Source organism: Solea solea, chromosome 9, assembly GCF_958295425.1.
Source record: "Solea solea chromosome 9, fSolSol10.1, whole genome shotgun sequence".
In the NCBI taxonomy this organism is placed as follows: domain Eukaryota; kingdom Metazoa; phylum Chordata; class Actinopteri; order Pleuronectiformes; family Soleidae; genus Solea; species Solea solea.
In genome coordinates this window covers 17,163,207-17,190,869 of record NC_081142.1, presented here as the reverse complement: position 1 = coordinate 17,190,869, position 27,663 = coordinate 17,163,207, and the positions used below count along the sequence as shown (strand labels likewise).

Here is a 27,663-nt window from a genome sequence, read left to right as displayed (position 1 = left end):
AAAAATTAACCAAAAAATTGGTATTGATTTTAGTAAAATCCTTCCTGTATTTGATGGATCGATATAATCTGCAAGCAGTTTCAAAATGCAATTTATTCCTGCACTTATCGACCTTTTTAATGGATTGTAAATGTGATTCCATTTTTATTCTATTATTGTTTTTATTTATTAGTTGTGTTTTAGTATTGATGATGTTTATATGTGTCTGCTGGCTGTTCTGGGTAAAAATCACAACGTACCTCACGATACGAAACATGGCTCACGATACCAATAATATCACGATACAGCGATTCTGTGATATTCAATATATATATAATAGATATTGGTTTTATGGCGGTAGCTCACAGTGACACAGAACAGTGGGGGGGCCTGTAAAACCATGGGAATGGTCGCTAAGTGTGTTTTCATGGTGTTTGTGGTGACTGCGCTGAAATCTGTCTGCCCGTCACGCTGGTCACAAACATGTCCAATGTCTAAAAGAAACCCCCATTAAAAAAAAAAAGAAAAGAAGCACACAACCACGGTCTGTCAGCAAAAATATGTCCTGAACGCCTAAAAGTCTAAACAGATAGTGTGCTGCAGGAATCGTGTCATATGGAAAACCCAAGATAAAACTTCAGAAGTGGCCGTTTGTCCGAGAGACCATTTCCTGGAAAGAATTCATGGAAATATGCACGGAGGAAATCCAGAAATTGAAAACAAACACATGAATGAAATTCAGATGAAGACCCTTAGCTCAGTACTTTTAATCCTGTTTTTAAGTGTCTGCATTTTTTTTATTTTTTTGTAAACGTACCATGTTGTCAACCATTACCCCGATGAGGAGCAGTGTTGTACCTGCGTGCTGACATGTCCTGTGATAGATTTAGGGAACGGGACAAACTTGCATTGACAGACAGCTAAAGTAGTGGCATGCAAACTGAGGATATTTGTCTACTCATTTTGTGGCCTGGACCTTGTATTTGCATGTTATTACTGACCCTACACTCCACAAAGTGTTCATTCATGCCTGCTGTACCGCTCCGTGCTGCACTGCTGCTTCCCCAACACCACCGCCTTCCTTTTAAAGCCCCAACTCCAACAACCACCAAAAACCCAAAAGGCTGTTCACTTTTTTTTACTTATCCATTTGTTTTCCATGGGAATGTAGGGGAGGAAATATCTACTACCAAGTAACAATCTCTCCCCAAGAAGTATTCTGTCTTTCCGGCGTTAGCAAGAGGTTTTCCAAAGTAAAGTAAAGTATAGTAAATATTTATTCAATCTGACTCCATTTAAACAACAATTAACTTTACTTTTAAATATTGTGGGAATTAAAGTTAACCAATCATTTAAAATGTAAACCCTTTAAGAATTCAATCCTATTGTCAAGAAATCTGACACTGGTCTAGTTCAGGGATGGTTTATATTATAAAAACCACTCAGTGACCTTTTTCCACATAGAAGATTAGCCCTAATGCCTAGGTTGAAGTATTCAGAGGTCAGAAATGTAACTCAACAGTTTACAGGACATAATACTCAATCTTTTCTATTCAACTCAGAGGTGAAGGGTATAGCCCTTGTTGAACATGGAAGAATAGCCGAGACACTTGGGTTGAAGTATTCAGAGGTCAGAAATGTAACACAACAGTTTACAGGACATGATACTCAATCTTTTCTATTCAACTCAGAGGTGGAGGGTATGAGTGTTAAATCTCACCATATAACTAGACTAAATAAATCTTCAATAACAGATTCTTAACTATTTAGAACAAAAGTCTCAACAAGGCAATATTAGAAATGAAGGGTTTAACATACCAGTTTATTGAAATGTCCAGTGGTAGAAAAATACAGCCAGGAAGTTGTATGACACACAGTTGATGTGTGGGAGCTTCTGTTAAGCAGTCCAACTCCACGGTGAATGGGAGCTCTGTCCCTTATATCCAAGATATCCCCCCAGAATACAGACACTTTACATTTACATATCCATTGTGATTTACTCAGGAAGGCTATTTCCTTCTGGGGACCTTTTACTCACCATGGGGTCTTTTCACATGACAATTGAGCCACCTTGACTTGTCTACTTCCTGCACTGAGACACACTTCAAACAAGACAATGTTTACACTTCAGAGTGGTGGGACTGTCCCCACTGATGAGGTTTGAACCTAGTTGATTAATTCAATCAAAGAGCAGAATATACAGAGTGATGATGTTTCGTCTAGTGTCTACAGGGTGTGGTCTCACTGTCTTACAGTTTCCCCCCTTTGGCCCCTGAGAGGCATGTGGAACAAAACGATAGGGGTCAAACAGAAAATTGACAGTTCATAACCACACCCATAATTCCATCATTTCAGTCTTTGCAGATCTGGCAGTTGCAGGGGGCTGAGTACCAGGGCAGAGTGTGTAGATGAGCTGGACAGCATTTCCACTGTCTTCTTGGCCAGGTTGGCCTGTACCTGGGTGCCTCCTCCACAGAAATTGTCCTCCCACCAGGGAGAGATGTCTAAGTCCAGGGGTAGTTTTTGGTACTCTGCCGAAAAATGTTGATTTGACCCATGGAAAAGTCCTCAGTAACTTCCAGGCAGAAACTGTGATTTGCTGGACAGGTCAAACCCTCATAGGAAAAGAGTTCATTTCATTGGTAACACGCCACTGTGTATGTGGCACCTGAATGGCGTCCGAGTATCCATGTAGAGACTGGACGCTGATGAGCTTGGAATCATTCTGTGAGAAAGGCTTCAGGGTGTTACAAGTGCATAGCTGGAAGTTTCATGACAACATGTGCGGGAAGTAAACAAGGTCTCAGTGTTTCTTAATGGCATATACCCCATGATGTGGTCCCATTTAATCACCTGATTCTTCACCACACTGCCTATTGAGCGTATGGTGGTGGAATTTGGATAAATCTGTTCTGGGTGAATAAGTGGAAAAGTGACAAAGAACCCAATACATCCAATACATTCATTATCAGCATACATCATTTAGGAAGACAACAGTTATGAATAATTGATATCTTTCATTTTTTCCGACATGACCCATCTATGGAGATCCAAAGAGCAAAGAAAAGCAGATATGATTATTGATTAAGTGTACCTTTAAACAATTTACACTGGGTCATGTGATACCAACTTACCCACCAACTGTGGGTAATGCGTCAATCCATTGGTTCTTGTGCTGTGTTCTTTGTTTTGCAATGTTTTCTTTGATTGTACGATTTACTCGTAAAAACATTAGATCGTGGTTTGATGTTCAACATGTTGCACATGTCTTTCATTACCTGACCTTTGAAATGGCTGCCTTGGTCAGATGTGATTTGAAGAGGTGGTCCAAACAGGGGGATGATTTGGTTCGCTAACCTGTGCTACTGTTCTTGCCGTGTTGTTGCGAGTGGGGATGGCATCAACCCACTTTGAGACTTTGTCAATTATGACGAGACAATAGCAATACCCCCCCTTGGCACTGGGAAGTGGACCAATGAAATCCATCTGTAGTGCTTCCCCCAGACCTTTGGGTGGATTAGGTCTGCACAATTTAGTGTGGCCAGGTTTCCCTTGATTGTAGGCAGCACACACAAGGCCAGAGGCACACCAGCTGTCAACATCTTCAGTCATTGCTGGCCACCAGAATTGTTGTTTAATCAGAATGTCGTCCACGTAGCTTACTACTTCCCCTGTGTTGGCATGTGGACTAAGAATGTCTGATACGGCTTTGTGAAATGCACCTGGACTGATGTGTAGGCCCTGTGGCATCCGTTGCCAGGTGAACTGGGTGTGGTTAAAAGTGAAGGCAAGTTTCCGCTGGTCTTTTGGATTAACCTTGATAGACCAGAACCCATTGTTGATGTCAAGGACAGAAAACAAAGCTGCATTATCAGGTAATTTAGTCAGTATTGTTGCTGGGTTGGCTACAATAGGTGTTGCTTTTGGAAGAGCTTTGTTTAAGTGTTGATAATCAATACAAAGTCTCCAGTTTCCAGATGCCTTCGGTACTGGCAAACATGGGGAGTTGGCAGCTGAACTACATTGTCTGACTATCCCTGTAACTTCAAGCTCTTTAACAATGTCAAGTACAGCGGCTTCTGCTTCTGGTTTGATTTTGAATTGTTTTTGTGGTCGAGGCGGGGTTCCCTCAATACTCACTTCAAAATCAATGATGCCACAATCATGATCATGATTGGCCCATGCATCACTGTGTTTATTGATGAGCTGTTGTACTGGGTCATGGGTGGTGATGGACATAATGCTTTCACAGTTTCTGACAGATTTTTTCTTGGAAGATTTGTCTGTGATAACCTCAATCTGTTTTTCTAAACAGTGGATGACAAAGCCATGCTTTTCCATTATGTCCATCCCTAAGACTGTACCCTCGCTGTTAACAGGTAAATACCAGAACGGCTCTGTTAACACTATCACACCTAAATCAAGTCGGACTGGTTTTGTAAGGATCGCTGTCATTAAAGTGTCACCTATTCCCTTGATTTGAATGGTCTCATTTGTCAGGGGTAGTGGGATGTTTGTGCAGGAGCAAGCGGCACCGGTGTCAATCAAAATGTCTACTAATCGGCCTCCAAGATTAGATTTTACTTTTACACGGTTACCGCTGGAAACAATGCTCCCAATGGAGGCCACGCGTCCCTATTTTTGTTTCTTTATTTGTTCGAGAGCAGCGAGGATGTCTGAGTAAAGGCCACTCACATCTGTGTCCCTGATGTTAGTAGTTTCTGTGTCTCTCACACTATTGGTTTTTGAGTGGTCTTGCAGAGATTTACCAGTTGTTTTTCCGAATTTGAATTTTGACTGTGGGGCACCATGTAATTTGAAACAACGTTCTCTTTTATGGCCCGGACGATGACAATAGTCACAAATGATGACATTATTGTCTCCCTCAGCTACCCATTGAGTTGCGGCTACGGTGTGCATTTTTAGGGTTTTTGATCTCTGCTCTATTTTTGTGGCCCATTCAACGAATGCGTTGAATGTGTTATGAGGTGGGTCTCCGCCCATAGCTAACGCATTCTGAATGTGTGGTCCAGCATTATTGCGCAGCATTTGTAAGAGTATTGCATGGTTACGGTTGCAATCCTCTGCCCCACTGTATTCTCTAAAGGTTACCCACATACGCTCTGCAAACGCCTCAAAGGTTTCAGTATCTGATTGGTTAATTTTGAGGATTCTGTGCCACTCGGCCTGTGGTGGTCCTCTCATCTGAATTAAGACTTCTTTTATACGACTGTAAATGTCGTCATTAGATTCTCCGAGCTGTCTCTCAAGAATTGTTCCAGATCGGAGTTCTTGAGGGATTTTAGAGTGTAGCTCTTCTGGGATAGTAAGCAAGACTATTTGCCACACATCTCGGGGCTCTAGATTGTACACAGAAGCCTGAAGCATTAGTTTGTCCCAGTAAGTTTGAAATGGGCCTCGGCGAGGCATGATGCCGATTACTTCTCTGTGTTTTGACGTTTCATCACATGATAATGCTCGGGTAATGGTAGTGACATCATTATTTGCGTCTCTTACTGTTTTTACAACAGATATTTTCACAGATTTTCTGGGAATTGTGCCTGTTTTGAGACGAGTGTCCATTCGATTTTGGCTTCGGTGTTTTAATTGAGAGACGGACTCTGGTTCTATCTCATTGTCGGTGTCATCCTGAGTTACAGGGCACCTGGTAATGAGAGTTATGTCCTCATCTTCACTGTCCTCCTGATTGTGGTTGTCTAGGCTTTTAAAGCTAATGGCAGCCTCTTTAATAGCTGCTACTGGAAAGCCAGCCTCACCACAGTAATCTTCCAGTTGGGAAGTGTAGCGCTTTCCTGAATTTAGTTTTTGTTTCAATCGCTTAATTTCTGCATCCATTGTTTTGCTTTGTCTTGCCCAATTGACTTTATCATACTGGAATGCATCAATTTGTGCTCTCAGGTTTTTTAACTCTTCTGATCGCAGTCTTTCTAAACTTTGGATGTTCTCCAAAGTATGTTCTCCCTCAGCTATCGATTTGAAATCATTGCGTCTAAGCAAATACATAATCGCTACAGGGAGATCGTGAAATTTATTTTTAGATTGTAGTGTGACACCTTCTGTGGAATACCAGTGAAGAATTTCACTGTTTTTCCATTGCAAACTTACGCCACGTTTGTGCAGACGAACTAACGTCTCATAGACTTGCAAACCAACTGTGTCCATTAATTGCTCATCTATCTCTACACTCGAACATCCCTGTCCTAGTGAGGTGTGTGTTGATACCTTTCCCCCCATCGGATTTCTACGGTCTCCGATCTATCAGTGGATATGTCGATCCGTTCTATACTATGTGTCTATATGTTATGTGAATTTAAACTTTCCCTTAATCTTTATGAGAGCTGTAAGTTTATACTCACCACAGAAGCTGTAGGAAGACACAGAGGAAATCACACCTCATTGTTCGATCCGCCGGAGTTGACTTCGCTCGCCTTTTGCTTGCTGCAATCGCGAGATCACGTCAGGGTCACCAAACTGTAGGGGAGGAAATATCTACTACCAAGTAACAATCTCTCCCCAAGAAGTATTCTGTCTTTCCGGCGTTAGCAAGAGGTTTTCCAAAGTAAAGTAAAGTATAGTAAATATTTATTCAATCTGACTCCATTTAAACAACAATTAACTTTACTTTTAAATATTGTGGGAATTAAAGTTAACCAATCATTTAAAATGTAAACCCTTTAAGAATTCAATCCTATTGTCAAGAAATCTGACACTGGTCTAGTTCAGGGATGGTTTATATTATAAAAACCACTCAGTGACCTTTTTCCACATAGAAGATTAGCCCTAATGCCTAGGTTGAAGTATTCAGAGGTCAGAAATGTAACTCAACAGTTTACAGGACATAATACTCAATCTTTTCTATTCAACTCAGAGGTGAAGGGTATAGCCCTTGTTGAACATGGAAGAATAGCCGAGACACTTGGGTTGAAGTATTCAGAGGTCAGAAATGTAACACAACAGTTTACAGGACATGATACTCAATCTTTTCTATTCAACTCAGAGGTGGAGGGTATGAGTGTTAAATCTCACCATATAACTAGACTAAATAAATCTTCAATAACAGATTCTTAACTATTTAGAACAAAAGTCTCAACAAGGCAATATTAGAAATGAAGGGTTTAACATACCAGTTTATTGAAATGTCCAGTGGTAGAAAAATACAGCCAGGAAGTTGTATGACACACAGTTGATGTGTGGGAGCTTCTGTTAAGCAGTCCAACTCCACGGTGAATGGGAGCTCTGTCCCTTATATCCAAGATATCCCCCCAGAATACAGACACTTTACATTTACATATCCATTGTGATTTACTCAGGAAGGCTATTTCCTTCTGGGGACCTTTTACTCACCATGGGGTCTTTTCACATGACAATTGAGCCACCTTGACTTGTCTACTTCCTGCACTGAGACACACTTCAAACAAGACAATGTTTACACTTCAGAGTGGTGGGACTGTCCCCACTGATGAGGTTTGAACCTAGTTGATTAATTCAATCAAAGAGCAGAATATACAGAGTGATGATGTTTCGTCTAGTGTCTACAGGGTGTGGTCTCACTGTCTTACAGGAACACATTATGACAATTTCCTGGCACAAATCACTGGAGAGAAGTTATTATATCAGATTTTATAGAAACTCTTGAAGGCTATTTTAAATAGGTCAAGGGCAGGAGAAGCCGACCCTGCTCAGGGTTGATACGCAAAACACTTGTAGGTCTGTAAAATGTTGGCAGATGACAGATAAGCTGGACTGGGCCTGGTTTTCTAGTTTTTAAAATGCTTTAACAGCCCCAGAGAGAGCGAGTCCCTAAAAGCCAGAAGCCCTGCTCACGATGGCCTCCACTCATGCATCGCTTTATCACCTTATCCTTTCTCTGAGTTCCCTCAACAACTCCGGGCTAACCTCTCCTTCTGCGTGTGTATGAGACAGCTGTCATTAACCAGTCTAAATGTGGCAGCGGGCTGGGCCGTCACAACAACTGGCTGCTGCTGGTGCTGGTGCTATGGAGTAAGAGTAAGAGTATCTAGTTAGCATGTCAGAGTCACAGTGCTGAAATAGTGACCTGCGTGAAACTGAAGCTTCTCTGACAGTGAAATGAGCACACATGTGATCTATGAACCAGGATGAACCCGCTTTAAATTGACCAGCGCTTGTTTTGCCTCTGTTGTTTATTGTTTTTGTGTCACCAGTGACAATGCTGCCTCTTTGTTAAACCGACTGGTGTCTGCCTGGAACATTCATGGCTAACGACTAGAAAATTAATGGCATGTTTGCGTCTGCTGAAAAGGACGCAGATGATGAAGAAATTCACATAACTGATCAAATCCAGAGCGCATTGCACAGTAATTGAGCAAATGCCGATTAATCAAACTCCCACTGGTCAAAAACCTGTTTAAACCTGAGTTTGAGGTATTAGGCCACTTAAATACAAATGGGCTCACTGCGCACAAATGCGATGCACACGATGCATGACCCACATTCCTCAATGGTTGCCTCATTCACACCCAGCGCCATTTAGCGGAGTGGAGGTTCGCAGAGATGCAGCACTTTATGATGCCCATTAGTCACACGAGCATCTCAAGAACTCCCAATGAGTATATTAAGATACCAGGGGAGTTTAATATATGTGACACTACTGTCACGGCATGGCGCGTGTTTAGGGTGCACCTGTGGAGAGATGAAGATACTCTGGATTATTTTAGGTCACAGGCCAGAGAGTCTGCATGACATGTTGTCAGACATGGTGTTCTTATTAGTGGACAGAGGATTTGTCTGTATTTTATCAGTGGTAATGAGGCGAGAAATATGGGCGTAAGTAGCCCGGTCATCCGTCATCTCCTGCACTTGTATAATATAAAGAAAGACAGAAGGTGTTTTAGCGGGAGAGCTGAAGCATTAACTCGATTATTAATTGATTGTAAATTAATCTACAACTATTTTGATAATCGATTAATTGGTTTGAAGCTTTTTTCATGATTAAAACAAGATTTCCGATTGTTTAATCCTCTTAAATGTCAATATTTTCTTCATTTCTTTGCTCTGGATAACAAAGAAATCTTTAAAAAGTGAATCATTTTGGTTTGTGGACAAAACAAGATATTTGAGAACATCATCATTTCCAGGTTTGACAAACACAGATCAACATTCTTTAAGGTTTTCTGATATTTTATGGACCAAACGATTAAACGATTAATCGAGAAAATAAACAACAGATTAATCATTTATCAAATGAGTCGTTTGTTGCAGCTCTAGTTGGCGGTGCACCACTCAGTGTCTGGGAAGTTTGGGTGAAGTTGTTTGGTCGTATCCGCCGATGGATCCGGCGTTGGCTGAGGCATCTAGGGGTGTGGTAAGCTAAAGGGGCGGCGGCAGCAGTTAGGGATCACCGGGTTCACTAAGGGATCTTGGCTGCACCCCAGTTACTAGGTAGGGTGAGAGAAGACGTCATCTGCCACGGGAGTGCACAGATCTGGTTGGCTGGCACAGAGCCCGCAAAGGCCATAGCGCCGGCTCCATGACAGAGCACAGTAAAGGGCTCCTGGCCATTAATATTAAAGATGTCCTGTGGTAAAATGACATTACTCCACCTCCCCATGGAAAACAATCCCGTCCGAATAGGGCTTATGTTTACTATCCATCTTCAGCTAATCAAACTAGACTGGACCATTCAGTGCTTCCATGGGAATAAATGATGCCCTTCATTTTGTCAGCCTCACAGATGAAATTCCTCTGACCTTGTCTTTGTGTCTCCTGTCATCAGTAGCCTGGAAATCACAAACGCAGGCTGCCACTGCTTGGCCCTCGCAGGTCACGGACCAGTAGTGTTCAGGAACTAATGAGCTTTCGGTAAGCCACCTCAGGGTCAGTACGGCAATCAAACGGCGTTCTCAACGGACCAATCTGGGCCGGTGCTGACCAATTAGAGAGGGCCTCATACATGCACAGCTGCACACATGGAACATTCCACAGGCAGGTGGCAAGACGAGGACTGTGTGGCGTACACGCCGCGTCCCCGGGCAAGGACAGCTGGGGCGGGTGGGTGTTAGTGCCGGGGCTCCATCCACAGTCGCTCACTCCCTCCCCCCTGGACTCTTTCCCCCCCCGTGATTCAGGCTCTGTGACAATGTCAGCACTTACCGAAGCTCCGGTCGCTGAGGTTTTTAGGATCTGCTCGAGATCCCAGTGCTCGCCCTAAAATAGGTTGCGTGCTACATGAGATTGCCCCGGGTAAAGCAGCAAAGTCTCACGGTTGTTTTAGGGGCCTTCAGTATTTGTACAGTAACTGATTCTTCTAACCAGAGCAACAGTGCGGTTTGTCAGAAAGGCTTATCTGACCAGAGCCACAAGTGAGAGTGTCGGCCTTTCAGTCTGTCTCAGTGCATGACTCGATTCTTCTAATAATAAATAATAATAATAAAGTGTTTTTAAATCTGTGTTTCTTCATGGAGGTTCGCCTGTCTGTTTGCTTCTCCGGACTCGTTTTTGATTGATGCCATTTGCCGCTGCAGTTGTCATGTCCATGACATTTATGTCTGTGTATGAATAAAATATTGTCAGTCCCTCCCACCTTTGACACCAGCTAGGTGTGAGGAACTCGGCTCTTGTGGGGGGGAGTGAGGTGAGGTGAGATTTATGAACATATTCGCTTGTTTTGCCAGCTCCTGCTGTGTGTGCAGATTTGGAAACGTGTGAACACGCGGCTCAAAATGTCACAGCGGACGGGCGTGAACTCTCAGACACTCGCCGTGGATGTCGGGACTGTGAGAAATGTCATTGCGATTTGATTCATCATGATATCATGTGCTGTTTTGTTAAGAAACACTAATCTGGCATCCGTATCGCAGAACTGTTGCGTATTTATTGCTCTGCTAGGAAAGTTCTTTGCGACTGTTAAAGCGTCTTCATTGAAGGTGCAGCTTTTTCCCCCCGATTTCATATCTTGGAAACGCAAGCTCCTACAGGCCGGATCGTAAATGTTTATTGAAGACGTGGGATGGCGTACTGTTGGCAGCGACATGTAATGCTATAATGTAAACTGAAGACGTCAGTGCTGAGTGGGACCAGTAGAGAAAATCACAATGGTGAGAAATAGAGATGATTCTTTGGCCATATTCAGAGGAAGCCGTGTGGGAAAAGCAACAGTTGTTGTGGAGTGAATAGTCACAGGGAATTAAGTGAAATCTGCTACATCTACACACGCACCCACAGACACACACACGTATATCTATCAGTACCTGTGCTGTCATCCAAGAACTATCCATGACAGGGAGGCAGGTTTGACTCAGGGTCTCAACACCTCCACTGGCATCTTTTTACCGGCTTATCTTGATGTGATGTCAAATCACCATCCTTCATCGTGAACTCGCGGCGGTGTGCGAGGTCGATGGCAGCCCACACATCATCTGGAGGGCGGAGGGGACAGCGTGGATTATGGGTAATCAGAGCAGGCCTCAAGACAGGAGACGGAAGATGAGCGGGGAAAGGAATGCAGGCGGGAGGGAGGGAGAAAGGGCTGTCAGGGATAATGGAGTATCAGTTTATCAGACTCTGGATCTACGTATGGGAAGAAGGAGCAGAGAGGGAGGTAAAGGCAGTGAGATGGATTTAGCCAAAGAGGGAGGGTACCCAATATGATGGGTGAATGAACAAGGCAACACAGAGGTCAGAGTTTGCTCTAAGTGAGGGTTTTTTCCTCCCAAACTTTAACAAGCCAAAAGAAACGGTGTGCTCACATTTTTGATATGCTGCATCTGCTCTACAGGAGTCTGTCAAAGTGCTGTCAAGGCCAGAGACTAAGGATTAATGTCATTCTCACAAACATTAGAAAGAAGATATAGAAGATAATGGAAAAACGTCGTTATTTTTATTTATTTTTTTTAGCATAAATTCGACTAGTTTCAGGCAACTTTTCAATTTTCATTTCCGACCTCATCATTCTTGAGTCATTGTCCTATCGTCTGGAAGACATCACAGCTGTCAAAAGGTCCACTGTTGATTCTCACCGCACAAGATTACATGATGACTTTTTAATGTTTTCAATAAAGGCCTTTTCTTTTAGCTTGTCTTACTACCTCTAAAACACAACTCTAAAAGTGAAGAACTCTTTTGCAGGATATTTTCAGAGGGTGTAGTTTATGTCCCAAGTAAGGAAGAAATTAACATATTTTGGTGGCCGAGTTAAGTATATTGACACTGCGGGAATGTCAGTGGCCTTGGTAAAAAGGTTTGAGCTCATGCTTTCTCACATTTCCACTGTGACGTCTGCGTTTCCTGTCCAGCAAATTGAGATATTTAAAATGTGCAAAGACAACAAACACAAAGAAGCTGTAGATCTCCTTCATTCGTAGGACGAGCAAATTCCAGGATCCATTCCTCTTCGCCGAAAATGTCTATTTTGTCACTTCTGCAATACGACTGAGCAGAAATGGCAGAGCTACCTGGAAGCATTCAATCTAAATGGATGTAACGGAACATACTAACATGGCTTCTGGCATCGCAAACGGGAAAGGATCGGTTGCAGATGAGCACAGTAAAGTTGGGAAGTAGAAGATTAAGATGATGGTTGATCCAGTGGTTCGAGGAAAAAAAGAAAAGAAAAAGGGAGCCAGACACACAGAGACAGTGCAGGAATGTGGATGAGTGAGCGGGATGATGAAGGGAGTGAATAACGCTGAGTGTGTCAGGGTGTGTTTTCCCAGACCGCTCGGTGTCCCCTCTGTTTGACCCTGTTTTATGACTCTTTTATGGCCCTTGTGTACTGTAGCCATCTAGATTCTCTCCTCTTGGTGCTCTGCTCCCCTTGTCAACCCCAGCTCCCAGCCTCAGGCGGGGTCAGCTGGCCTTTTTTACACTGTGGCTCTTCTGAACTGCATTGTTTTAAGCAAGCATCTCAGTGACACACACACACACACACACACACACACACTTTCTCGCACGTTCTTGCACACTCTCATTTATCAAGGACGGGCCTGGTTAATGTCAGTGAAAAGAGAGTTGACGTCTCATATTTTGTGCATTCGCATAAATAAATGTAGTAATTAAAGACATTATAGTTGTGTAAGTGAACCTCCTCCTTGACTCAAATGTTTTTAGGTCACAGAATCGCAGCGCTATAAGCGCAAATAATGTTTTAATCATTTTCACTGCCATATCTCATCGTTCTTTTCACACATTGTCATGCACTGTATGTGTAGTAAATTAGCTCCACATCATCCACTCACAGCATATTGTGTGACATAATTGTATTCACTTAACAGTATAACAAAGGCACATAATATTCGTTGTGAATGTTTTGCCTCAGAATTGCTAAATGTCTCCATGGTAACCAAGTTCCTGTTGTTTTCCGTTTCTAAAGAAGTTTCAAACCACAAATAACTGGTTTCTTGTCATTATGGAGAAAAAACTCAATCTTAAACTTTAAAAATGTATCATGATAATTATGAATATGGACTTTTTTTTATCCCGATAACATTTTTGGTCATTAGGGTCATCCATCCCTAATCAACATGTGTAATGACTACTGTTGTTATAAATGAACCGCTGATGGTGAAAAGTCTACTTTTGTACGCTTTATACTCGCATCACTATTATATGCTATTACTACTTCAGTAATGACTTTATTTGACTTCTCCACTACCCTACAGGCTTGTTTCCCAAGTCATAAAGGACAGCTTTCTTTTTTCCCCTGCTTGCATCTTTTCTTCATTTACAACTAAGAAGTTTGGGATGTATTCTGAGACATTATGTCAGCGTCTGTATGAAAGAAATCTTTTTCACTCACACGCGGAGTCATGTCGCGTTACCCTGACTTTACCTCCGCACTCATTCACGAAGTGAAGGTAATTTATGAGCTTTTCCTATACAGAGAGCTCGTCAGCTCGCTAGTCGGTCTGAGCAGACCTGGAAATGGAGCAGGCGATGAACATACCTCTCCCTTTCAAAAGTGTCAGAGCTTGTGCGCTTGATAAGTTTAGGTGCCCAAAGCTTAATTTGATCCAGCACAGACTGATGGACAGACCCTCTATGTCTCAGACAAATGGGGGGAAAAAAAGCTCCACTTTTTCACACTGCACAGAGAATTCCCAGCGCACTTGTCTAAGTTATAGCCCACTCATTTTAGCCTCATGGAGCCTGTTATAGTCACCGCTCCAGGAACAGTCACGATCCCAGAGGAGGATTACTCCGACTGTGCCTGAAATGTACTCATTCAAGCCATTTCAGAGCTTGAAACCAGGTCCAGATATAGGAGAGTGCTCACTCTCTAAGAAACCCTTGTGCACTGTACCGTTACAGCTGAAAGCAGCAAATAACAGCCGCTCTAACTGCATAACTGTATACTGTATGTCATTTTCTAGAACATCTCCCCCGTGACCTTTGTTGTGCAGAAACACCCTACACCAGGCAGATCTGCTCTCCGATTTAACAAGGTGAAAAGTGGAGGGGAGGAAAAACTGGTGCGTGTGTTTTTTCTCTCCCCCACTAAAATTAGTCCCTGAAAAAATATGGAGAGCACATGCAGTAAATTCCACTAACAAGGGGAAGTTATGGTCCTGTCCTGCCTTAAATCACCACGGGCCGAGCGAGTTGTGTGCAGACTTTCACCTCCGCAAACAGGAACCGACAAATAAATACACCTCAGCAGGGAGACGTATTTATGTCATTCTGAGCAAAGCGAACCAGTGAGAGATGGACGAGCCGCCTCTCAGCCGCACACAGTATGTGCACATGGGTGTGTGCGCACTGGGGTGCATGTCGTTTTATAGCCGTTTTAACACGTACGACTACGTACGACGTTCTATTCAAAATGAGCCACGTCATTACACATTTTCAACATCAGATTCAGATTTTAATCTGTGCAGGGATGCAACATTTTACTAGTTATTTACTAGTATTTAACTAGTCTTTACGATCCAGGAGACTTAATAACTTAAGTCAACTTAGTATTTCCTTAATCCAGTCTGTGTCATGCCTCCTCTTTACCTCTATCCCTTACCCTTAAGTCTCCCCCTGTGCCTCGATCTCCACCTCGCAGTGAACTGCCGCCGACCTCCGCGCTCTTGTCAGTGATTAATGTCCCCATCTTGAACAGCTCCTCATCCCATTGAGGAAAAAAAAAGCACAGTCTTAATGGAGAAATCGAGACTTTGTGAAGGAGGTTTGATCAAATTTGACTGACAGTTAAAAAAAAAAAAGAAAAGAAAAAGCAGACTGTTCAGAGGCGCTCATGTCTCTCTTTGAGATGAGGTTTTGAGGGTCATCAGCTCTTGGCACGCACGCACACACACACACACACACACACACACACACAGACACACATACTTGAAAACATCACCTTTTCAGGTGTCAGTCATTTGCATGAGAGTGGGGTTTCTCTTTCTTTAACTATGGCTTCAGTAAAAGAATACCAGACCACCTGTTGACTAGACTTGAGGCGTAGAGATAAACCATAGACATGCACATACACATAAAAATGTAGGAATATCAGTGCGTTGCTACCAAGAACAACTCAAACTCACTAGAGTTTCCCTTACACTGATTTATTTATCACTACAACACAATAATACACGGACAGTCTTTTTGAAACTCAGCGTCTTTCATCTGAGGTTTAAGGTTTTATCTAAGTATCCTTATCTTGAAACGATTTATATTAGTGACAGACACACCTGTGCTATTTTTCTAAGCCAAGCTGTATAAGAAAACCCTTTTTCTGCTTTGCCACATCTAGTCGGAGACGCAGAGACGGAGACGGTCTGTGACAATTTGTCCCCATAGCGGGTTTGACAGGCTCTGATCTTCCCCTGTGGTCAGACTGTGTCCTGCTAATAGACCCTCCCCCCCCAAACCCCCCCCCCCCCCACCTCAGACTCCAGGTCACAGCGGGTGATGAGGTTTAGAGGTTGCAGAAGTTTGTGAATGAGGCTTTCAGGGCCTGAGGGGAAGGGACCGGCTCTTAGGACTTACATCTCCTGAAGGAGAAGAGCCTGAGATAAAGACAAAATAGATTCAAGCTTATCTGGAGGAAGCAGAGGGGTCGCCACAAAGGACAAGTGACTTTTAAATGAAGCTCTGTCTTGGTCTAAAAAAGGAAACAGACTGGTTGACTGGACACATTTGCATCAGTTAATCCTCCAAATAACTAAATCATTTAATATGGTCGAATCAGGGACCACTTAAATAGACAGAAACAGATCAGAACAGTTTTAGGCTTAGAGTTAGGGTTAGTAATGATGGTTAAGGTTAGGGTAAGCGGCTTTATGTCTATGAGAGTCCACACAAAGAATGGAAAACCAGCGAGCGTGTGTGTGTGTGTGTCAGGACATAAAAATAAAGTGTCTTGAAGACGCATCTCTATTTAACAGCCTGGGAATCCCCAGGTGTGCTAGTTTCCAAAAAACTTAATCTGCTCAGAGTCGGGAGGGCGAGTTTTCGCCAAGTATTTTTGCAGCTGTAGAACCTTTAAGTAGAAGCAGAAGGATTCGTAGAGCACAGGCCCAGTGTGAGTGGACTCGGCAGTGCAGGACTCTGAAGGTGAACGGGACCTATATTTGCACTAATAACCCCCACACACACACCGTACCGGCACGCAGTGGGCACGCGGTAACAAACTAGCACCGCCGTGATCGCGGTACAACCCCACCCGCACACATCGCACACCACCTCCATCTCTCACTCGCTCCATCTTCCTGTGTCTGTCACCACGAGAGGATTATACAGCAGGATACCCTACACCGCTGTTGCAAAAGAGAAAAAAAAAGTAGCCTGGAAAAGCTCTACTCTAAGCGAAAACACAACCATTCATCTCGTCTATCTCCGTCTGTGCTCCCACTCTTTTTTCTCCTCCTGCCCTTTGGGTCTCCAGACTTCTCTCGGAGCACCAGTGCTGGAAAACTGCCGGGGAAAAGCCCTTTGTTGGTCTTGTGTTTACATATTCAGTTACATTGACATTTGGGAATTCAGAACTTATATGTTAACATCGGGCTGCAGTGACTTAGCGATAAAGAAAGAAAGAAAAAGAAGGAACAAAAGGGATTCATTGCTTATTTTTGGACGGGGGAAGAAAGTACCAGAATGTCACATGAATAGGGAGCACAACGCAATGTAAATAAAGTATGTAATGTTTATCTGAAAACGGCGTCAGGGTAACGCGATAGGTTCCAGTCGAGGTGTGCAATAAGCCCAGAGGAAAGTTTTCCTCCCGGACTCCTTGAGAAACATCTGCAACATCTAAGATCTGAAACAGTCTGAATGATAACTGGCATGTGTCCCACGCCCTGAGGGGTAAGAAGAGCAGAGGAGCTTCCCGTCACCTTATGTTTGATTGTGAGCACTGGGGCATGGTCCTTACCACCTCCTGTGCACTGAATTCTACCTGTGGGGTGGTGGTGGTGTGGGGGTTTGAGTGTGTGTGTGTGTGTAAGAGAGAGAAATCATATCCGACCCTGAGGTGTGTAACAGACAAGTCCCTGCATATATCCTCCTCCTCCTCCTCCTCCTCCTCCTCCTCCTCCTCCGTCTTTCACACAAACATAAGCACACACGCCCGGAGAGAGAGAGAGAGATGTTTCAAATATAGTGACAGAGCCAAGAACAAGACAAATAATGTTACTGGACAGAGAAACGATTAAAGAAACACTGATTGACTTGTTTCTTTTATCAGGGAGAAGCCGATTACTCAGTATCGGTATCAGTTACCGCTGAATAATTCATTCTATTTAAATCAACATAACAACTGTTCTAAAACTAAATGACTTACTCGACTTGCTTTAAGATCTTGCAGGAAAAACGCAATTAAAAAAAAAATACTTCACTCACATTGTTGAACGGTCCAGTATTGGTCAAACGCACTGGACTGAATATCAGGAAAAGAAACCTGTAAAGTTAGGTGAAGGCTGCACATGTCGGCCATGATGACGGAACATGGTGTTTTTGGCATCGGCACAAAATGTGTCATTTCAGACTGAATTGATATCGGAATAAATTCAAGGCTGTGATATCACTTTCAGATGTCTTCTGCCTTTCCTTATATCTCTTGTTTCTCGCTCCTCAAACGTGAGGTGTTTGTAAGACGTCAAATTGGGTCCAGATTCTTCACCATGTTCTGATATTTTAGCCTAAACTTTACCTGACCCATCATACATCTACCTGCCTTCTCCTTATCTCTCCTTATATCTAGCTCCCTCTATCTTCTACACACACACACAGTGTACACAGAGGAATCCCAGGCATGCTGTGTCCATGCAGGCCAGAGAAGAAGAAGAGCTCTGTGTGTGTGTGTGTTTGAGTGAAGCTGTCCTGCTGCTCTGGGCTGTGATATGATGAACAGATAACAGCACTCGCTGCAAGATGAAAGCTTGGAAATGCCTTTATCTCTTTCTGCTTGTTCGTGGCCTACATGCCTTTGTTCCTGCCCTCCCCTGCGCTCCACTCCACTCTACTCCACTCCACCCCACTCGGCTCATGTCATGAAAATTGCTGTGTCATGACTTTGATGTAAACAATAATGGTTTTTCTGTCTTCCTGTAATCCTTCAGTAGCGGTAGCTCCTGTTATTTGCGCTATGTCTGCTAATCACGACCTTGTACTTATTCCTCTCCAATCCCCTCTGGATATAAATCGTATTGTCGTGGGTGTTTGGTGCACAAAAATCGTGAAATTGTATCGTATTCATGAATTCATTACGTTTTATGTACACAAAAAGTCACCCTCTGTACATTTATGTCACTACAGACAAACATAAGAAGCTTCGGGATCAGTTCAAGTATTATTTTTCCCTTCAAAAGACCTTTTAAAGGAAACATTCAACCTCTGATTTAAACCCATGACCCAGACTGAAGCAGGCTGTCATGAGAGAGAGAGGGGGGGGCACTGTCACGGCTGTTGGCCCTGGACCTCTATGGAAAGCGGCCCATATCTTGTGTGAAACAGTAGATTGTATCGCCGTCCCAAAGCTCATAACAGTGCTTTTTTATTGGCAGTTTACAGCTTTTGCAATGAAGATCTGAGGAGGGGAAAACCTCTTTGTCCTCTCCCTCTACTACAGCTCCTGCGTCTTATTTTCACCACGTCACTCTGCTCTTTGTGCTCGCCCCACATCCTCCTGCTTTTCCTCAACCTTCACCGCTTGGGCCCGAAAGAAATCCGGTGATTATTAACCTGTAATTAATCGAATGTCACCGCTGTGTTCGAATGCCCCTCGAGGGCCTGTTTTTCCTGCCCTGCTTACATCCAGATGGTTGTTGACGGAATCCAGCATCGGAAAACCTCACTGCCCTGTGTACACACGCTGCAGCTCTGTCCAGCCCAGATGATGCAGCGAATGGCCCTGTCTTTGAACTCGTGAAATGTTTTAATAGATCCTTACGTTATGTGAGCATACGTTTCAGCTCGTCTGAAGTGCTGGAAACTGGTCATTTCATTGTGGTGTTTTGGCACCAGTTGGACATATTAGTGGGGACAGACATTTTTGACTGTTACAGTCACCGACAAATGGATTGTTTATTGGATTTGTCCCCATGTGCTCTTTGCGTGATTTATGGGCATGGATCCACAAGATGTGGTTTGGCTTTGAGCGGGGGGGGTGGGGGGGGGTGCACAATATGAGGACATTACAGTTTATTCACTTGGCTCAGTGCAGTGCGTCGACAAAACACAACTTTTCATTGTTGCTAATGCTGTTTACAATGGCACACGATTACAGCGCGTTTGTTTTTCTTGCACATGGAAAACACACACATGCACACATCGCACTCATGTATGCACACACACTTGTTCAGGGATGTCTGACCTTGCATTTATGATGGTGAAAGGCGAATTCAGCTCAAACTTTGTCTTTCTTTCTCTGTGGTACCCTACAGACACAGGTCATCTTCACACCTAATAGTCCGCCACACAGGGCGTGTAGTGGAGAGTGCTCCAGCTTCCTCCCACAGTTCAAAAATATGCAATATGGGTATTAGGTTAAATGGACACTCTAAATTGACTAGAGGTTCGAGTGAATGGTTGTTTGTTTCTATGTGTCCAGGGATGTCCTGATACAACTTTTTCACTTCCGATACGATACCGATATTGCAGCCTTGAGTATTGGCCGATACTGATATCGATCCGATACGATATCAGCACAAATCATACATACTTTAATTACTTATTTTGTAGTGTAGAATGTTAGAATAGGCTTGATCAAGTGATATTACTTAAACAGAGAACAATAGTCAGCAACAGCAGGTATGCGAAAAACTGACCCATTTATTATTAACCAATGGGTTACATACATTTAAACCTTCATCATAAGAATATTGGATTTTTTGCCATGTTAATTTCATACAGTCTATGATTAATTTCATCAGGAGGAAAGAACCAAGTGCTAATGGGGGTGTTTTCAGGTGTCTCCAGGCTATCGTTATACACTTGCATATGCTTTGGTTGTGTATACCCATAATGCTCTGCGTTGTAGTCTGTTTGCTACACTTGGTTCACTTGAAGCGAACCAAGACCTATGTTTTTAGGTGGACCAGAGTTCGCCTCTTTGGTGCCAATCAGAGTTTGGTTGCACAAAAGAAGTAGAGTTTGATTAAGAAGGGCTGGTGTGAATGCACCTTTATAGGTCGGAGCCACACTGGATGCACGTCTGAGTCAAAAGCAGCCACATTGCACACTCAGGCACTCATTTCACCGTCGAATAGACTGTGAAAGTGATCTTTCACCACAATTCTAATAGCTAAATCTGTCCTTTGTGTCACAAACACAATGCACCCTCTTACTGTTGCAAACTAAAAGCATTTAAGTGTTTCAGGTCTATGATTCTGTGCATGTTTTTTCATCAAGGCTTTTATTGTGAAATATTTGTAGGACAGACAGATGTGTGGCTTCATACTGAAGAGTCCTGGCGTTTAGTTGGTTACAGAGCAGTATTTGTATAAAACACAGCAGAATCTCCATAGCAGCTCTGCAGCAGACCTGCTCCCTGTGTGGACCGGGCCTTATATTATTATATACAAACAATAGCAGGGATTAAAGCAAGCACAGATGATTGTCGTCATAGATAATAGCCTCTGCTCACAATAACCACACAGCTAATGCATCGTCTGCAGCCGGCTGAAATGGAATGAAAAGGATTTCACAATTTTTCAACTCCTACAAGGTAAAACAAGGGCAAATGACAAAGAGAGGAATACTTATTATTATTCCTGCAAAGGGTCAAAAGGAAAGTAGAACTAAGCGACCGAGATATGAGAAGCTCTTACAGGATATAATATGAACTGAAGCAACCGTAACACAGATACCATAAGATACCTTAAACCATAACACAGTCAGCCAAGCATAAAAAATACACATCTTCACATGTTTATATGCACACAGAGACTATACATGCAGGTTGTCCTAGGACAATATAACACTTTCAACCTTGAGACCAATAAAAGTGCTCCGATATCTCTGTGGTATCAGTGAACTATCACTTTAATATTTGTGGCTGGGGCGGCTTTAAGCTTGTATTTAATTTTGAAAATAGTTTGCATCCGCAACGTTTATTTTTCAGCTGTTTCATTCACTGAAAGTAGCCTCTAAAGTATCCCTTAATTGAAATACCAGAAATGTATTGTACCGTAGAGCGCCACATAAATTGCATATATATACATATACAGTGCTTTAGGTTTTGATCCACCCTGTCCACATCTGCATGTAGTTAATCGCTGTATGATAAAAACATTCCTCCTTAGGAAGCACTCAAATTGAAGAGAAGGGAAAGAACGAGCACAACTGCGTGGGATTAAGTTAAATTATATAAATATATCTTCAGTGTTTTCCACATGGGGAAATTTATCAATGGAATGTCTTTTAAAACATGTGTTCGCTGGCTCCATCGTTGAAAAGTAGCTGCTCTGTCACTATGCACAGTTTAGTTCCCTGTGGAAAACTCATTCATCTTCCTCTCTCTCTCTCGCTCTCTCTCTCCCTCTTGTGTGTCTCTTTTTCTTCTCCTCTACCTTATCTTCATTTACAACCCCTCCCCCCCAAACACACACACACACACACACACACACACAAGCTTGCATGTCAGTGTAATTTGTTGTACCCTCCTCGCTCCAGCCAGAAAAGGGCTTCAGCTGAACCGAGTCTTTCTATGAACTCCACTCGTCTTCCAGCAGAACATCACTCTTTCATGGTCCACTAAGATGAGGAAGGGAAAAGAGGAGCCATGATGAGGTGGAAGGATCTGTGTGGTGACGGGAGCCAAAGCAAAGCACGTATCATATGTGTTTGAGTTTGGCCTTTGACCCTTGTTGCGTGATATCCTCATTTTCCCACCTGTTCTCTTTCTCTTTGTTCAGTCCTTTGCAGCCGAACTGCAGCGCTTGATGTTTATAGATGCGTTTAAGCATAGAAGTGAGGCTGAAATATTTGGATTAAATATCTAATTGTGATATTTTAGTGAAGATTCACTTCAATAATCACTGTGTTTAGAATGTGACTGAGCATATACCACACATCAGTCAAACATCAACATCCCTGCATTTAATAATATAGACCATTTCCATCATTTGTTGTTGTTTTCTAAAATTTGCAGTAGGGCTGCAAGTAACTATCATTTTTTTTTGTTTTGATTCTTTAACAAAAAAAAACCCACTGAAACCAATAAGTTGATTATTAAAAATAGTTGACGATAGATTAGGTAATCCATTGAAATTGCATAAAATAGATAAGATAAAAATGGAAACATTAAATTGCAAACTTGTTTTTTGCTCTAATAGCTTCTTCTCCTTGATGGATGTTTCTTGATTTTCTTTCTTAACGAGCAAAATATACCATGCTGGATTTCACCTACGGCTAAATATGCGTTTGTTGAATTGAAAAAAACAAAAGTCTATTCTCTTTTTGCCCAAACAAAAAAAGCCCACTCAGAGATCAAATGACCACAACAGTATATGCCGACTCTCCTGCTGGGCCTTGGCAGCAGGATGAACATAACACGCTCTTCAACCATGCTATGCTGTACATCCTGCTGTGTGTGCGTGTGTGTGTGTGTGCGTTAACTAATCCCCTCACTGATCTGGAAGTCATTTAAAGTTATAACAGGGGTTGTCCTGATAGAGATAGTAAACCCAGCATGGTAGAAAATTACCCACCTACCACACACACACACACCTCACCCTCCTCCTCCTCCTTTTACTCAAATTAAAACAATACAACACAGACACCAGGCTGCTGAAACTCTATAATCTCCCGCTTGTTCCGTCATTATGTTTCTATTACGGTGACTTTCTTCTCTTTAATGCTTCTCTACTGGATATACTGTCTACTCTCTGACATGACCTTTTTATATTAGCGTGTATTAGCGGGGTAATTCTCGCAGGCAAATAGATCTGTGGGAATAAACACACGCACACACACACACACCAGCCTCTCTGTTCGTGCCCATCTGTCGGAGGTTGACCCATTAGGTGTGACCTTTCAACCGACTGAACGCATGGATGCAGTGGGCTGTTTTATTAGAACGTATCCATGTCACAATCTCACACAAACGGGGCCTGTGAGCGCCGATCAAATGTCCGGCCTTATGAAGACTTTGGACCTGGATGTGTGCTCTCTCTCTTTCTGTCCGCTCCCGTTTACCGTTATTATGAAGGGCTCGTACCAAACGCCATTCAATAGGCTCTTTGTCTTAGTGCGTACGTGTGTGTGTGTGTGTGTGGGGGGGGAGATGTACAGCTTTAATGACATGTGATAGATATATAATTTACCAGTGCAGTGGTTGGAAACAGAAGCCTCGTGTAATAACACTAATGATATTTATAAAGAATGTGTAATAATGTGCCCGGCCTACACTGCCACGTCTTTCATGTCATGTGATCGTAGTCGCGGCCTGCAGCGCGCTGTTCAACCAATTTGTTAAATTCAGGCTGCAGCTAAAGATTATTACCTCTGCCCAGTGAGGTTATGATTCCAGAGCCACATTTGTTTGTTTGTACGCAGCATAACTAAAAAGTAAAGGACACATTTAAATGGAATTTGTTCCATTATGACATTATTATTAGACTCTGCTGTTTGTCTGGACACAGATCAGACTCAGCGTTTTGTGTAGGAAACTGAGCACAGACTTGTTGGATGTTTCTTTAGTTTTCCAATCACTGTCTTTGTAGCAATGTTAGAATTTAGCAAGATTATTTCACGATTCATCATTTACAAATGGTATTTATTGTCATAGATATTCACAAATAAATGCAGGTACATTAATTGTGACACATTTTATAGATGCATTTTAGTGATACTTTTAGTTTTCACCTTCCTGCCTGAGCTGACTGACTCTCAGCGAACATAAACTCACACGCCAACACAACTCTGCTGCTGCTGCTTTGAGCAAATGTTCCATCTGTGGTTAGAGCAGACAGGAGATGCGTTATTTACAGACAGAAATGCAGCGACTGGAGGACTGATTGTTCTGTGTGTGCAGGCCAGAGCATTGGAATCTGATGATTCATTAACCGGACAGTACTCTAACGTAATTACACGGGAGTCGACGCCACACTGAGTGGATTTGTAATCGTTGGGCTGCAGTGAGCATCAGTCTCTGCTGTCCCTGCTGTCACCACCTCTGAATGTACTGTACATGAACATGCTAAAAGTGGGACCATTGTTTTCTCCCATTATGAATTACGCTCCATTCCACAGACATATGAATAACATCTTGTTTTTGTACATTCCTACTATGTCTGTCTGTAAAAAAAAAAAAAACACCCAAAAACAAGCGAGCGGATGAATCCAGAAATTAATAATAATTTGCTTTGCCAAGAAAAAGATGGAAGAAGAATGAGCAGACAGATAATTCTAGGATGTGTAATCCCCTCCTCTGTGTGTGTGTGTGTATGCGTGCATGTGCATGCTAGACAACGGTGTGTTGAGATGACAGGCAGGCAGCTGGATGTTGAACCATTAGTAGAACGAAGGTTGTAAAACAAGCTGGAATGTTGCTTCTGGGTGGATCCTGTGAGGTTTTCACCAGGGCGGGACGTGGAGCGCATACGGACGACGACGACGAGGGTTCCCTCGAAGGAAAACGGAGAAGAGAAGTGTGATATGTGTTGTAGGGTGAATAAGCAAACATCTAACGGGCTTCACATGGTCACGAATCTGCAAAAGTGCACCAGCAGTTAGACTAAAACAAGAGGAGCTGGTAGACCCAGTTTGAGATCTGGTCAGTACAGATACAGTACAGTAGAGAGATCTAGTGATTGTTCTTTATTCCAAATATCTACAATTAGCAGCAGGGAGTGGTGAGTAAATAACTGGCATTCGTCTTAGCAGGCTCCTTAGTACCTTTTTTTTCTTCTTCTTCTAAGTTTGATCTTGCCGTAGTCATAAATCTGTTACGTTTACATACCGACATTTTTGGGCTCTTCTGTCATCGCGGTGGTTGGATTTCCCTGTCGTGCTCACACAGGGGTTCAGATATGACCGAAGTTAAGTCATGTAGAAGAGATAATTATCTCGTTAATCATGTCTGACCTGCCTGAACACACACACACACACACACACACACACACACAAAAAAACATGTGGCGTTTCATTGTCTTTTTTGGATCGAAGCCCGGCGAGAGTACGATGCCACCGTGTCCATAAAACTCATTTAATTCAGATTGTTACGTCAGTATCCATAAACAAAAAGAGATAATACAACACAAAGGAGTGCACACACACACACACACACGCGTGCTACGATACGAGCACACCCTGAAAAGCAGACAGAAGGCAGAAAGCCAAATTAGCCACATGCCAACCAGAACAACTGCCCTGAGGGGAAGTAGGTGAGAAAGACGGAGAGCGTGCGGAGGGCGGAGGTAAAGTGAACTTTCCAGCTGTTACCATATCAAGTTTGACATCAATGGCTTTATCCTGCACCCACCAAAGAGCTCTCAGATTGACACACACTTATTAGATTTATTAGAGTTGAATGGCCTTGGGGATTGTTTCTTAAAGGGGTTCTTATCTCACAAACACACACACACACACAACTAATAGAAGCCATGTAACAACACTCCAAACACAGTGTCTATCTTTTTATCTCCGTCCCAAACACCTTCCATGGGAACTGAATAATGTTCAACCTTCCTTATTCGTGATGAAAGAGCTTTAAATCACAGGTTAAATCTGTGGTGCGAGAACAGAAATGATGTCACACAAACAATACTATCAGATCAGATCTGACCGAGGGAGCGTCTGCTTGTGTACAGCAGCAGCACAGGCTACAAGAAAGGCGTTTTTGAGCAGCAGCATTTGTGTTTGCAGTCATGTGATAAAAACCGACCACTTCCTTTGTGCAGGGTGGGAATGTCGCCAGGTGACACAAGATCTAAAAGCAACTATACTGAGAAAGTTGTGTGGAGCTGATGGAACTCATTTATAAGCACTACAGTTTTAAGAAAAAGGACTTAAAGGAATAATTCACCAAATTGCATTTAGCTTTGTGTTATTAGAACAAGGGTAGTATTTTTGAAAAATTGTGCTTCCCAACCTCAGTTTCCCCTGAGTCGAGAAATATCTTCATTCTTAATTGTGTTACGTGCCCACCAGTGACACTTGAAACACTAATTCCGCACTATTCTCAACTCGGGGGAAACTGAGGTTGGGAAGCACAACTTTTAAAAAATACTACCCTTGTTCTAGTAATACAAAGCTAAATGCAAAAAGTAAAGTATTCCTTTAAGGGACTGTAGTTTGTAAAAAAAGAAACCATTTCCTAAACACAAACCAGTGTGAAAGCACATTCACTCACACACCTGTCAACACATCAAGTCACACCATAAAACATCAATGAGCTCATGCAACTGCTTTGTCAATACCACACAACTCGTCACCGCCACTGCTCCGATTATACTGACTGTACCTCGACACACCTTTCCACCACACACGGCTACAAGACTCCTCACAAGTATCTGCTTATTGCGAGAGCGCGTATGCCCTGTCATTGTTCTTCTTAGCATAAGCTTGTGTTTTGACAGGTTGTCGTTAAAAACACTCGATGTGTGCTCTGCTCGTGAACAAACCTGCCCCCCCCGGTCTGTAATCACATCACGGCCTGTGTGCCGCGCGTCGTGTGCTGCAGTGTGATGTCGGTGCCTGGGGCCTCACCCCTGCTTCGCTCTTCCGCTTCCCAGCTCAGCTTGTAAAAGTCACAGCGAGTGTGAAAATTAAAGAGACGCATGCTGCCTTCATGAGCTTTTCTTTGACTGTTCGCTCTGTCTCAGTTCCGCCTCTACCCCCCAACACCCAACACCCCCCAACCACTGCGGGGAGGGGAAAGTGCTTTGTGACACATAGTTTGGTTTTATTAGGCATGATAGCCTTTTCTTTTCTTTTTCCGCACTACCATCCGTGATGCCCCCTTTTTTTTTTTACGGCCTTTAAACCAAGAAGATTCTCTCCTGACATTGTGACAGGCTGCTGCGAATGACGTGCAAATCCACCCATCAAAGAACCGCACGAATGTAACCCTGAGGAATGAGAACAGTACAGACGTGTTGATAAGCCAGAAAAATAGGGTGATAAAAGCAGAGCTACAGTCGCCCTTAAATGGCACAAACTGTCGACCACCAGTCGTAAATCACACGAGGAATGACCAGCCTTTCCCGCTTATTCTTTGCAGTGATTCCGGGGCGCTGCATTTCCGACTGTGGGCCT

General features: G+C 43.0%; 1 protein-coding gene and 1 long non-coding RNA gene across 3 annotated transcripts in view; one reads left to right on the top strand and one right to left on the bottom strand.

Moving 5' to 3' along the window:
• Nucleotides 1-27,663, top strand: part of ror1 (receptor tyrosine kinase-like orphan receptor 1) — a 124,550-nt gene that overhangs the window by 37,012 nt on the left and 59,875 nt on the right. The gene's annotated exons all lie outside the window — the stretch shown is intronic.
• Nucleotides 1,774-7,047, bottom strand: LOC131465418 (uncharacterized). Its single transcript, XR_009241311.1, has 2 exons — nt 6,357-7,047; nt 1,774-2,704 (listed from the first exon to the last, which is right to left on the bottom strand). It is a non-coding gene; the product is annotated as an uncharacterized LOC131465418 (long non-coding RNA).